Source organism: Puma concolor, chromosome A1, assembly GCF_028749965.1.
Source record: "Puma concolor isolate L17-30 chromosome A1, mPumCon1.1.hap2, whole genome shotgun sequence".
NCBI lineage: Eukaryota > Metazoa > Chordata > Mammalia > Carnivora > Felidae > Puma > Puma concolor.
Genome location: NC_141667.1, coordinates 136,311,417 through 136,325,996, shown reverse-complemented (window position 1 = coordinate 136,325,996; position 14,580 = coordinate 136,311,417). Strand labels below are relative to the sequence as shown.

The 14,580-nt window shown below is 46.0% G+C and overlaps 1 protein-coding gene and 1 long non-coding RNA gene across 2 annotated transcripts in view; one reads left to right on the top strand and one right to left on the bottom strand.

The window, feature by feature from the left end:
- MARCHF3 (membrane associated ring-CH-type finger 3) overlaps positions 1-14,580 on the bottom strand; it is a 149,770-nt gene that overhangs the window by 103,266 nt on the left and 31,924 nt on the right. The gene's annotated exons all lie outside the window — the stretch shown is intronic.
- LOC147584496 (uncharacterized) lies at positions 4,287-5,922 on the top strand. The gene is made up of 2 exons (XR_015250456.1): positions 4,287-4,422; positions 4,661-5,922. It is a non-coding gene; the product is annotated as an uncharacterized LOC147584496 (long non-coding RNA).

Genomic DNA, 14,580 nt, shown 5'->3' with positions numbered 1-14,580 from the left:
GAGGTGAAATCAAGAGTTGGATGCTCAACTGACTGAGCCATCCAGCGCCCCCATTTTATGTCTTTATCTTTGTTTTCTGTTTTCCCTTCCCATCTGCCTATAAGTTCTATTTCTCTGCCACCCAGCTTAAACCTTTACTGAATCAAGGTGGGACCATGAGTACACAAACATAAAAAACGAGGTAATCTTAGGAAAACAAAAATAGTCTCTTCTACACAATGGGTTGGGAGACAAATCCCTGGATAACAGTATCCACTAAACGTTGTAACGTACACATTCATGACACAGAAATACCGATTCCAGTAATTTATCCTACCCATACACAAGTGTGCGATATTTGTCACACTGTTTGTAACAGGAAAAAGGAAAATAAAGTAAATTCCTGGGCATGGCTCAATGCATCATCCTGCGTATGTACAACGGCACACCGTGCGGCTGTCCAAAAATGAGAGATGAGTTTATGTGTTCTAACATCAAGGGTGCCGTCAAGGTAATAAGTGAAGAATGTCAGTTGTTGGTAGGGTGGGGGTGGGGAGGACAGGAAGATATGTTTGTGACTTAACTTCCTCCTAACCCCCCCACAAATAGCAGGAATACTAAGGAGGGCTTGTTGCTTGTTGGATGGTGTAAACAAAATTGTCATCCTCGGCGCGGAAGCTTTCTCATAATTCACCCGGTATTAAATAACAGGAATGAGGAAGCAAAATTGCAGAAGCTTAGAAGTTCCGTTCTCTGAATTAGCACAGGCTACAGAGTGGGTGAAGATAGAGGAAAGACCAGAGTCTGGCCTTTGAAAGAGAAAAGCTTCAGCAGGTGGGGGTTGTCTAGTGGGCATTTTGATGAGAAATGCAGTGAATTTTCACTCTGTCTCCCACACTCTAAGTAAAACCTACCTCCCCACCTCCCAGTACTTTTGCAGTTGGATTTGTTTTGGAGGGAACGTGATAAAGTGCTGCGTCCAACCTAAAGGTCAGAGAGGCTCAAGGGCAGAGGTGGCCCAGAGTGACCACTGGCCCCATCTGGGTCACCAACAGATAATCAGGTCCCATGTGCAATTAGTTCTGTGCATACTGGGAACTACAGGTTGAAGACTAGGAAAAGACTGGAATATGGACAAAAGCCAATATGCCTAATCAACCCTATGCAAAAGCAGTGGTCCGGCTTAATAAATACTGAGATGAGTCTCCATACCCAAGATGACTTAGAGCTATTTAGATAAAAAGGGTTAAAGCATCGTAGGAGAGAAGATAATTCCAGAACATACCATGTATCACAGTAGCTGCTGGGGCGCGTGGATGGCTCAGTCGGTTAAGCGTCTGACTTAGGCTCAGGTCATGATCTCGCGGTTTGTGAGTTCGATCCCCACCTCATGCTCTGTGCTGACAGCTCGGAGACAGGAGCCTGCTTCGGATTCTTTGTCTCCCCCTCTCTCTACCCCTCCCCTGCTTGCACTCTCTCTCTCTTTCAAAAATAAATAAACATTTAAAAAAATTTTTTTTAAAAAGGAGCTGCAGTTACACACGTGAGAGATAGACAAAATGCTAGGTCTGACTGCATGAGTTGTAATAGGAATATTTTCTCCATCTGAAAAAAAAAAAAAGAGTGATGTCGTGTCCATTAAAAATTGCTCTTACTGCCCATCTCACCTCTGCCCCTTGCTCTCACATAGAACCGCGCTGCCTGGCTATTCCTTTGTGAGACTCTTGCATCTTCTGGAACCACCACTTCCGCATCCTGTGGGATCACCCCTCGTGAGGACCTACCCAATGGAGCAGGCCCCCTGAACATGCTTTAGGAACTGCCACACCCCTGGAATGTTATGCAAGTTAGTGTGTGTGTATACTTTTCTGGGGGGAAATGTACTGATTCAAATATGGCCCCCTAAATACCAAGCACCTCTTATGTTAGAAGCCTGATAATGGAACTCCTAAAAAAAAAAAAAAACAAAAAAACCCAAAAAAACTCATATTTCCAAGGCCTAGCACAAATCTTGGCAAACAGTTGGTACTTTAAAACACACACACACACACACACACACACACAACTCACGATGATTGAGAATACAGAATATGCCAGGTGCAGAGAGGTTTATTATTGTGACCCTTTATATGTGGGGAACATGAAGTCCTACTTGCGGATCCTTGTTGTGAGACTTTAAACACTCGATGTTGGCCCCTCTGTATAGATGCTATTAGATGACTGAATTACTGAATAAGATGACGAGTGGCAGCTACTAATACCTCCACGGTGCAGGTAAGGAAACTGAGGTAGCAGCACAGAGAGAGGGGAGTTGTGTCACACAGCCGTGTTACCTGTCTTCCAGCTAAGTGTGCTGTTCCTTATGGTCTCTGGGTTTGACACAGTGGTTATTTCTCTTGGACATGAGAGTGAAGTCCTGTACCCTAAACTGAACTCATTTCACCCATCTCTGAATTGAGGACTCTGGCATGTGTGGGAGAATCTTGTTCATCAGTAGGTGACACTTCACACTGGCAGGGACCGCGTCACCACGGACGTCCGGTCCGCAGCACAGAGCTACCCCTTGGCCTCACCACACTGTATGCCTTGAGAATGTGGGCCTGGGATCACCAGAACTTCAGAATTTTAAGAGAAACCAGAAACGTAGATTTTTAAGCGGAATGTCCTGAGTTTTACAGGTTGACAACTCACACATTTCTTGAAGACACAGTAAAGGCCAAACAAAATACATCATCTGAGGCTGGGTGGGCCCGTGGGCCACTAGCTGGCAAATGAAACTTTCATTCGGCGAACGTCCAGGGTGATCTTCTGGCCCAGCCAGGCAGATAAAGTATGTGGAGGAGAGGAGAAATTACTATTTTCAGTTTGGCAGCCTGTTAGCATCTTTACTGAAAGGTCTGGCGGGGGCGGGGGGGTGGGGGGTGGTTGAAAGAGAGTCTGAAGTTGTTTTGAGACTATCTGTGGATTTGAAATAAGCTCTCCGTGGCCCCGAACTGAAAATCCGGGGCGGGTAGGACCAGTTGTGCGTGACTCTCTCCCTGAAGCTACCAGTCAAGCTTTTCTGCTGCACAAAGAACTGTTCCAGTGCGCAGCGACACATGACTTCAGCATTCTTCAAGCGGTTGTTGGAGCGCAGTGCCCTGCTGAATGTGCAGAAAAATCCCCGACTCGCCGCGTGTCTTATTGCAGTGCGTGTGCTTCTGCGGGGCGGCAAATCAGCCTCCAGCCGTGAACAAATGACTTCTTCCAGGATTGCTCTGGATAGTTCGCTGTCCACTGAGAAAGAAAAGCTTCTCAGAAGAATGGAACTTCTCCTAACAGGAGGCCCCTACTTTGCCTTTTACTCTGTCAAGCAAGGCTGTGCAGAAGGCCGAATAAATGCGGACCTGTTTGGGGATCCGCGACTCTGGCACATGAGCATCTGGGGCTCTGAGCCCACTTCCCTGACAGTACAGCCTCAGGAGCTTCTGATGGCGAAAGCCAGGCAGAGGCATAATTTAGAAGAGGAGATGTTTCAGAATTGGTTTCCGCTCCAGCTGTAGGAATTGTATGTGGAGAAAACTTCCTGGAGACCCCTTTGCTTTAAATACGTTAGTAAAATGGATACGGAGTATTAATGTCCTTCGCAAGGCGTTGGGAAGTAACACTAAACGCCGTTCCCTTGCAACTGAAGGTGCCGTATACGTGTTTAGTTTGGAGAGGGATCCATGCTTGCGTATGCACAGTTTTCCTCCAAACTGGGGATTTTTCCAGCCCCCTTTCTTTAAACAACCACCAGAGAAAACATCACATCTGATACGTAAGCCAGCGGTAACAGAGTGCTAAAGTGTGGACAGCATCAAATATTATGTTTGGAGTGAGGCTTCCTTCTGCACAGGCTGCCAGGCAGGCTCATTTTACTTGTATAAGAACACTTTACTTGACTACTATGGTATTTAGAATCCCTGGTCTGGAGTCCTCCCAAAGTCTGCCGTGAAATAGCTAAGGCTGTTTCCAAACACTCCTTTCTACTTTTGTTAACACTTTCCTCTCCTTTGAAGTCAGCTCGAAGGACTGCTTCAGGTTACCTCGCGTGTTTCGATACCCAGTTCCAACATGTCAGGAGGACAACCCAGCGATAATGAAACCTGGTGCCACTGTCCAAACATCTGTGCTGTTCAGGCTTAAAAATTGTGGACCAAGATCAAATGCATACTTTTTTCATTAAAAAAATTTTTTTTTAATTTTATTTTTGAGAGAGAGAGACAGAGAGAGACAGAGACAGAGACAGCGAGAGAAAGCATGTGAGTGAGCTGGGGAGGGGCCGAGCGAGGTGGGGGGGGACAGAGAATCCGAAGAGGGCTCGATGCTGACAGCAGAGAGCCTGATGTGAGGCTCGAAGTCATGAACCGTGAGATCATGAGCTGAGCTGAAGTCAGATGCTTAACCAACTGAGCCATCCAGGTGCCCCTCAAATGCATATTTTTAAAAAAAAAATTTTTTTTTCAACGTTTATTTATTTTTGGGACAGAGAGAGACAGAGCATGAACGGGGGAGGGGCAGAGAGAGAGGGAGACACAGAATCAGAAACAGGCTCCAGGCTCCGAGCCATCAGCCCAGAGCCCGACGCGGGGCTCGAACTCACGGACCGCGAGATTGTGACCTGGCTGAAGTCGGACGCCCAACCGACTGCGCCACCCAGGCACCCCTCAAATGCATATTTTAATGCAAATCCGAAGGAAAGACCTTGTGTTCAGTTTTTCCTTTTCTAGCCCAGTTTTTAAATACCCAAATATAGAAGAACCTGTATGTTAGAGGCCAGGTGAGAATGGTTCCCACAGGAAACAATCAAGGCACAAAGGATCATGAGCTTTTTCTCTACTGCATATAAATGCGGTTCTTGAGATAGAGAATGTAATTATTCCTTAAACTGTCCTCCCATGTCCTAATTTACAGGATTTTGTTTCTTGTGCTGACAGTTAAGGTAACCTATGAAGGGGGAGCTGAATAAAGGGTGTGTTGACTCTGCATAATGAGCCAAGGTGCCCACATCAAATTAAAGGTTGGATATAACTTGTAATTTTATTTTGGATTTTATTTTTGGTCGAGTAAATAATGACAGTTTAAGCGACATACATGTATACATACAGTAAAACCTGGGATTGCGAATAACTTGTTCTGTGAGTGTTCTGCAAGACGAGCAAATGTTTCTGATAAATTTTAACTTGATAAACGAGCGATGTCTTGCAATAAAATAGCACGTGATGCCGAACATCACGTGATCACAACTAAGCCGACGGTTCTTCTCTGTCTCTCTCTCCCTGTGGGATTGTGGGTGGTCTTCTCCCATACTGAGATGCTCGGTTGCAGGCCATGGCGTTTGGCAGAAATCAGTGATTTTTCAGAATTTTGGAAGGTGCCTACAACTGGCACTGGTGTATTTTTTGTTACTTCAAAGCACCTATGGACAGTCCTTTGCCTTTCCCTATAAGAGTAAGTTTAGGAATGCTTTGCTTCATTCTGGGTCACAGGATAGGTTCCTTGTTAAAGGTGCACCAAAAGAAAAAGATTCCATTGAGACAACAGATAGAAGTGATTCCGTTAGTGATAGTGAAAGTTGTCCTACACGATAACCCTCCTTTCTCCTGTCTCCCTCACACCAGCCACAAAGGGTTTCAAAGGTTAAGTGCAGGCTAATTTATTTTTCCTTTTATTTTGTATTTTCTTTATTATTTCTTTATGTATTTCTTTATTATTTTGTATTATAGTATTTGTATTTCTTTATTATTTTGTATTATTTTGTATTTTGTATAATCATTTTTACATGAGTGTTTTTGGGTTGTGGAATGAATTATCTGAGTTTCCGTTATTTCTTATGGGTAAATTCGCTTTGATAGACAGGTGCTTTGGATTGCAAGCATGTTTCTGGAACGAATTACGTTCGCAAACCAAGGTTTTACTGTACACCGTTATTTTTTAATTGAGATATAATTCATCTGCCACGTGATTCACCCATTGGAAATGGGTTTTAGTATATTCCCAGAGTTGTGTAACCACCCCCGGAATCAATTTTAGAAACTTGTCACTCCCAAAAGAGACTGCATACCATTAGCAGCCACCCCCCACTCCTCTCTTCCCACAGCCCCTGGAAACCGCAAATCTACTTTCTGTCACTATGGATTTGCGTACTGTGGACATTTTATACCAGTGGTGTCACATAGTATGTGGCCCTTCCAGTCCGTTTTTGTCACTTAGCACGTTTTCAAGAGGGAGATATGTATACACACAGACACAAGAGCACCGTCTGACGGCTCCAGAGGGACCTGGGCAGTTCTTGCCGTTCACCTTCTCCCCTTCTTTGGGGCGTTCACATCCCATCTGCACGCATTTGGGAAAGTGAGCGAGTCCTGCTGCGTCTCACGACAAATCTCCACTTGCCAGTGGCCGTCTCTGTGCCAAGATCTTGTAAAACCTCACACTCAACGTGTGCAACACGCTCTCAGCATCTTCCCTCTACACTTTTCCTCCTCGTCCCAGGATAATGGAGAGACAGGCTGTCCTCTTAGTGCTCGAGGGGACGCTGAGTGCTCAGCAGCTCTTCCCTGGGCGGCCGGGACCGCACCAAGAGGTTCTGACTTCCTCGTCTGCAAGTCCCCCAGATGATTCTAAAGTCTAGTTCTGGGATCTAACAGACTGCCTCAATGGCACGTGTCGTAGACCAAGCATGGGTTCTCACATCCGGAGACCTGGCTTCCAACCTCCTTCTACCGAAGGTTAGCTGCGGTACCTAGGGCACCTCAACGGTCTACCCTCCATTTCGCCATCTGTAACATGGGCTAACTAAATACGCCTTCATCGAAATGTTCTGAGTGTTAATTAAATCAGAGATGAAGTACAAAGCAGAGGGCCTGGCACAGAGAAGTTCCTCAGAAAGTAGGGGGCAGAGAGGGTATACATGCCTTGTTCTGAATTGTCTGTGTCACATCGCTAATATGGCTGGGTGACAACCAAGAACTAGTGTGTTTGAGTCCTTTTGTGAAAGGAGAAACGACCTCGCTGGCTGAGGGGAGTCCAGACCTTACAGGAGCACAGCCAGACGTAAACATTTTGTGCTGTTTTAGTTTCTTTATTATTACTATTCTTAAAGTTTTTTTTTTTTTTTTTTTTTTATTCTGAGGGAGGGGAGGGGCAGAGATAGAGGAGAGAGAGAATCCCAAGCAGGCTCCACACTGTCAGCGCAGAGCCTGATGTGGGGCTCTGTCTCACAACTGTGAGATCACATGACCTGAGCCGAAATCAAGAGTTGTTTTGTTTTTATTCACTATTAATTAATTAATTAATTCATATGTTTATTTATTTTAGAGAGTGAGCGGGGAAGGAGCAGGGAGAGAAAGCGGGAGAGAGAGGATCCGAAGCGGGCTCTTGTGCTGACAGCAGACAGCCTGATGTGGGGCTTGAACTCATGAACCGTGAGATCGTGACCTGAGCCAAAATCAAGAGTCTTAACTGACTGAGCCACCCAGGCATCCCTGTTTTAGTTTCTTTCAATGGAGGAAGGGGTGGGGGCACCTGGGTGGCTCAGTCAGTTAAGTGTCTGACTTTGGCTCAGGTCACGATCTCACGGTTCGTGGGCTCAGGACTCACGTTGGGTTCTGTGCTGACAGCTCACAGCCTGGAGCCTGCTTTGGATTCTGTGTCTCCTTCTCTCTCTGCCCCTCCCCTGCTCGGGTTCTGTGGCTCTGTCTCCAAAATAAATAAAAACATTTAAAAATTAAAAAAAAAAAAAAAAAGGCTTCCGGTGGGGTTAGCTGTGCACGCCTGCATTATCTCTCCTCTGCAGGAGGAGCAAGGAATAGGGAAACACGCAGAAGAATCATATAGCTGGATTGCACGCATAATGCCCAGCAGTTGCTCCACACCCCTAGAGGGACTTTGGCTTCCCCAGAGAGCTGCTCGTTTTTCAGTAACAAAGGGACAGATGATCCCTTCTGAAAAGTTGGCCTCAGGATGGGAGGGAAGGGGTAGGTGAGAGATCTGGCAGGGCCGTGGTGTGCCCATCCCTATCTGAGGACAGGAACTAGCCCTCTGCCTCAGACCCGGCTCTCGAGTCTGTGAGGCCACAGGCCGGTCACTTCCTCGGCTCAGGATCGTGTATCAGAAACAGCAACGCGGCAGCTCAGAACTCCGACTTAGGGCAGGGATCTAAATATGGCAGGGCTCGAATTCTCTGTTTTGGGTATCAGCAAAGACTATCGGAAGTGTCAGCAGGCTGAGAATGCAGACCTCGTGGGGAGCTAACTTTGGACTTGGAACGGCAGTTCACTCAGGGCCCCAAATCCACCCTCTCTGCCAACGTGATTTATGATGCCAGCTCAGCCCACTGAAGCTCAAATGGTCAAGGAGTCATGTCCCTCAACTTACGTTCCAGTTGTGCCCCCTGCACCTCCAGACACCTCACGGGCAGCAAATCAGAAGGAGCACAGGATGCAGGGGTTCGCTTGGAAGAGGCCTAACGTAAAGCCAAGGCCCAAGCCAAAAGAAAGCACTGAAAATCTGTGTGACTTTACCTTTTTCCTATCTTTTTATCTGTGTCCACCTTCCTTGAGGGTTTGCATATTTAATCGGTGTTGGCTATTTTTTTTTTGCCAATTCTTTTTTTTATTAAAAAAAAATTTTTTTTTAACATTTATTTATTTTTGAGACAGGGAGAGACAGAGCATGAATGGGGGAGGGTCAGAGAGAGAGGGAGACACAGAATCTGAAACAGGCTCCAGGCTCTGAGCGGTCAGCACAGAGCCCGACACGGGGCTCGAACCCACGGACAGTGACATCGTGACCTGAGCCGAAGTCAGACGTTAACCGACTGAGCCACCCAGGCGCCCCTTTTTTGCCAATTCTAACAGCAAAAAGTTGATCAGAAAATCTGAAACCTGGGGGTGCCTGGGTGACTCAGCTGGTTAAGCGTCTGAGTCTTGATTTTGCTCCAGGTCGTGATGTCACAGTCTGAGTTCGAAGCTCCTGTCACCGGCTTGGGATCCTCTCTCTCTCTTTCTCTCTCTCTAAATAAATAAACTTAAAAGACAGACAGACAGAGAGAGAATGCGAAATCTGCTATAATGTGACAGGGAGAGAGACAGAGGTTATTTAGATGAGGCTGAAGCAGGGTAAGACCTGCTTGCATGCAGGTGCCTTTGGATGGAACTGTATCATGTTCATGTGGGCCCCGCAATTTTAGGGGGCTGGAAGGGAAGAAACTGCCAGGGTTTCTCATGGCGTGGGGATGCTATCCGTCTTTTGAGTGATGCGATTCCCTAAGAAGGGAGTGTGTCACCCTCTAGGGAGGGCAGTGGCTCTGCGATGGGCCAGGTACACGGATGGGGGGGGGGCGGGCAGACAGGAGGTTGAGGAAAACTGGTGAACTTCCATATTCAGAAAAGAGGCCCCAGAACAAACAAAAACCGGAGCGACGTTGCTTGGGAAAGAAACAGGACAGGAACACCTTCCATGCCAGGACAGGGGGATGTGGGAAGGAATGAGACAAGCCCAGCAGAGGTGAGGCCCAGCCCAGGGGCAGCACACTGGAGAGAAAGTTCCGGAGGTAAAGCCCAGTGGGTCGGGGGGGGGGGGCTGACCGGGGAACCAGACGGGACACAGGCTGTGGCTCCAGGGCCTGCTGGCTCATTGCCAGAGCCCTGCCCAGGCCTCAAGTGAAAACAGAATGATCTGGCAGGAGTGCAGGGCCACTGAGAGCCGGTCAAGGTTCTTAAACCTTTTTGGGTCACGGGTCCCTTTTAGGATCTGAGGAAAACTACAGAGCCACTCCCCTCGAAAGCGCACTTCAGCTTCACGTTATTCCCCCTTCACTTCCGGGGCTTCAGGGGTCCCTGAAGGCCAGGTCACACACTGGAGGTTATGACGTCCGGGCCCAAAGGATGCTCCCATGCACTGAGAGAAGAGGAGTGATAACAGGAAATACTTGAAGGATTGTTTAATCCTTTGAACCTCTGGCAAATTGAGTGGAATCAGATGAGACCTGCCCTGAAACTGGTCTGAATAATACATAAAATGCAGTAAAGATGAGCGAGGCATTTAAGCTTTCGATGCGTGTGCAAGTCCAGTGGAATGACAGGGCCTGGTGGGGGGGGGGGCAGGGGAGAGGTCCCAGAAAAATTGAGGAAGAAAGAAAAATCGGAAACCAAAGGTAGAGAGTGCGTGGCAAGGAAACTGTCTCCTGGCCGGTGGCAGGAGAAGCTTGAGAACCACTGGGAACGGCTCTGGGTAATGGGGCTTTGCTCTTGGGGACCACACGTGGGTTCTGTCACTTGCGTTTCATACTAAATCAAGACACGTGGTATTTCTTTAAAAAATATCACTACAGGTTTGTAACAGGGAGTCTGTACTTGTAATGATGACTTTTTTTTTTTTTTTTTAACAAGGCGGTTGGTGAAGTGCATCTTGGCAGGTATGGGAGAGAAAGGGTTGCAAGTCTGTTTGCTATTAGTAAATTATGTGACGGGTTTGATTTGATTTTTTAAAAATGTTATTTATTTTGAGACACAGAGAGCGCGTGCACATGCAGGAGAGCAGGGGATGGGCAGAGAGACAGAGGGAGAGAGAATCCCAAGCAGGCTTCGTGCTGTCATCAGCAAGGGCCCCAATGTGGGGCTTGATCTCATAAACCATGAGATCATGGCCTGAGTGAGCCAAAATCAGGAGTCGGATGCTTAACCAACCGGGACACCCAGGGGCCCCTGATTTCTGAAAAGATGCATCTTGGGAGGTATGGGAGAGAAGGAGCTGCACCTCCATTTGCTATCAGTAAATGATGTGTTAGGTTTAATTTGATGGTTTTATATTAAGACTAGAAGCATGTCTTTTTTGTACAGATGAATTTTCAGCAGTTGTAGGAAGGCTCAAATTCTGAAAACACAAAGGGGTTCTTGATTCTGTTTTTTTTCTTTTTAATTTTTTTTTTTCAACGTTTATTTATTTTTGGGACAGAGAGAGACAGAGCATGAACGGGGGAGGGGCAGAGAGAGAGGGAGACACAGAATCGGAAACAGGCTCCAGGCTCTGAGCCGTCAGCCCAGAGCCTGACGCGGGGCTCGACCTCACGGACCGCGAGATCGTGACCTAGCTGAAGTCGGACGCTTAACCGACTGCGCCACCCAGGCACCCCTTGATTCTGTTTTTTAATGGCAGTGTAGTTGACATAAAATTAGCTTCAGGTATACAACATAGTGATTCAACACTACATACATTAGGAAATGGTCACCACCATAAATCCACTACAGTCTGTCATTATACAGAGTTGTCACAGTATTATTAACTATATTCCCTATGCCGTTCAGTGTATCCTTGTGTCTTATTTATCAGTGGTCTTTGATTCTTATTTTTTTTTTTATTTTTTAATGTTTATTTATTTTTGAGAGAGAGAGACAGAGTGTGAGCGGGCAAGAGGTAGAGAGTGGGAGACAAGAACCCAAAGCAGGCTTCAGGCTCTGAGCTGTCAGCACAGAGCATGACGTGGGGCTCAAACTCACTAACTGCGAGATCATAACCTGAGCTGAAGTCGGACGCTTAAGTGACTGAGCCCCCTGGGTGATCTAGTGGTCTTTGATTCTCAAACACACCTTTGCTGGGAGAGAGCCTAAAGCTGAGAGCAATTTTCATGGAGGACTATTTGGTCCATGGGTACAGAACACATACGGAAACAACAAGGTAGGTTGTTCAAGGAAACTTAACTTCTTATAAAGAAAGGGATAGTTTAGCATATTAGCAGAACATGACATGAATGTGAGTTCATTGCAAGCATATCTAACAGTAGTAGGATTTATAGAAATATGTTCATTGTCTAATGTTCCATAAGGATATGTGATACATCCAAAATAAGGAGCATAAAATTAAGAATCAGAAGACTTGGACTCAGGCAGATTCAGCAACTGTCAGGTACATGGCCTCAGCAAATTATTTACCATTTCAGACACCGCCCAAGTATCCCTCCTATAAAATGAGACTTAAAAGTGCCTGCTCCCACCCTACCTGACAAGTACTATCAAATTTGAGGAATGAATGAACTATCATAAATTGAAGCATTTGAATCATACCATTATCATACAGAGCTAAAGAATGTTTTTAAAAACTTAAGCACGTTTAAAAAAATTTTTTGAGCACCTACTTGGGACAAAGCACCGTTCTAGGTGCTGTGAATTACAGAGGCGAGTAAGCCCTTCAAAGAGCTTTGCTTGTGATTTTGAAAATTAAAATAATAAAGTTACGGGTCAGACTGAAGGCTGAGGATTCATATCGTGAAGATTTTTCAAATATTCAAAGTTGGAAGGACCTACATCCAAACAAACAGGAAAATAAGCAATTTCCTTTGGAGAGGTCCTTTTAGATAAAGTAAGTATTTGAAAAATTCCAAATAAGTACAATGCAGTAGACACCCCTAAGAATCAATATTGGAAATCTGTCTTGAGCAATATGTAAAGCAAATAAATACATGGGAGTTGAATCATGTGATGTTTTTGTTGCTGTTGTTTTTAATCTCAAAAAGGACTGCTGACCTCTGCCGACACGCCTGTATTTAGGAGAGGCACTTGCAGGAGCAATCAGGTTTTCTTTACAAGTAAACTTTGGTTTCTACAAGTAGAAGACAGTAGAATGAATAGAAGCGCTTATCTCCTTAGACTGTAACAAAATGTTAACACAAAGGGGAGGGATGTAACGCGGATACAACTGGGAGAGGAGCATCAGCGGAAGAAGAAAGATTGCAACAAATTTCTGGAGGTCAAGGAGAGGCTGGCCAAGAGAACAGAGCAGACGATGGTTAATTTTATGTGTGAACAGGGCTGTGGCGCCCAGGTGTTTGGGCAAACTCTAGTCTCTATGCTGCTGTGAAGGTATTCCGTAGATGGGATTACTATTTCTTACCATTTGACTTTAAGTAAAGGAGATTACCCTCCATAATTCGAGGGGTGGTGTATGTGCCTGGGCGTGTTAATCCAATCAGTTAAAAGCTTTAATAGCAAAATCTGAGGTCTCCCAGGGAAGGAATTCTGCCGCAAGACTGTAACACAGAAGTCCTGCCTGAGTCTCCAGCCTGCTGGCCGGCCCTGGGGATTTAGGAGTCCGAGACTTGCAACATCAAGTCTTACCTGAATTTCGAGCCCGTCGTCGGCCTGATCTACGGATTTTGGACTTTCCAGCCCCCACAGTCGTGCATGAGAGTCAGTGTCTCAAAATAAATCTATCTCTATCTCTCTCTCACTGTATCTGCATTTGTATCTGTAGCTAATTTTATATCTGTCATTTACATCTCTATCTCTTTGGTTCCTTCCTCTGGAGAAGAACCCTGGCTGATAGACACTGAGAGGTAAGAGCCTAGAACATGTAGGAGAAAACTTTGGGAGAGTGGAAGGGTGGGAGGACGTCAGAGCTGCCTGGCAGTGTCCCAGGAAAACCCCTGCCTCACCGGGCACCTGCAGCTGAGAATGGGACTCCAAAGGGGGTGAAAAGGAGAGCGGTTCACTGGGCCGGCGGAGACTCCTCGTGTTTCTCTCCCCCTCCCCACCCCCCGCCTTAGGTCCGTGCCCGATGCTAGAAACCCCAAATTTTACTTTTACAAGTCAAACTGTGCTATATGTAAGATATTAACATTAGGGGAAGCTGGGTGAGGGACATATACAGAAATTCTATTTTTTGGTAACCTTTTTGTAAATCTAAAATGAGTTCAAAATAAACCGTTAAAAAAAAAAAAACTGGCAAGAACTAGAAGGGCGAGAATATGTGCCAACATACTGTGCAGTAAAACCTTCTCCTCGGGCATTTTAAGCACCATTCCCGCCTCCCACCCCTGCCGCCAAACTCCTAACTAAAAGTCTAGCGCCTTCTTTTTCGTTTTTAAAATTTTTTATCTTTAAAATTTTTTTAACATTTGAGAGAGAGAGAGAGAGAGAAAACGAGAGCATGAGTGGGGGAGGGGCAGAGAGAGAAGGAGACAACAGAATCCAAAGCAGGCTCCAGGCTCTGAGCTGTCAGCACAGAGCCCGACGCGGGGCCTGAACTCACGAACCTCGAGAGCATAACCTGAGCTGAAGTCGGAGGCTTAACCGACTGAGCCACCCTCATGCGCCCAAATCTAGCCCCTTCTCAGTGTGGTTTCCATTTTGGACGGGGGGCGGGGGGAGTACCATGGCTTTTCAATATAATCATTTCTCCGTGCTACTTTATTTCTTTAACTGACACCTGTATCATTTTCACAAAAACTTAAAAGGAGAAAACAGAAAAGTTGGTTTACTTAGACATGAAGGAGATTGTACACACTTCACTGATGAAGAAAAAAGCCTATGATACTAGGACTAGAGGGGAACAATTTCAAATGCAGATGTAGAGGCTCAAGTAGCAAGACCATTTGGAAGTTTCTGAATTGACTTCTTTGTCAGAAAGCAAAGGAAGTTTTAATGGCAATTTAGCAACCCCTTCCCCTCCCCCAGATGCTATGGATCTTGCCAGCATACAAATGCCAGATCCCTGTAAATTTAAGTGTAAAAATGGAGCAAACGTTTCAATGGGTTGGGACACAGACCCAACTCGACCCCTTCCCTTGGCTCATCTTGACCC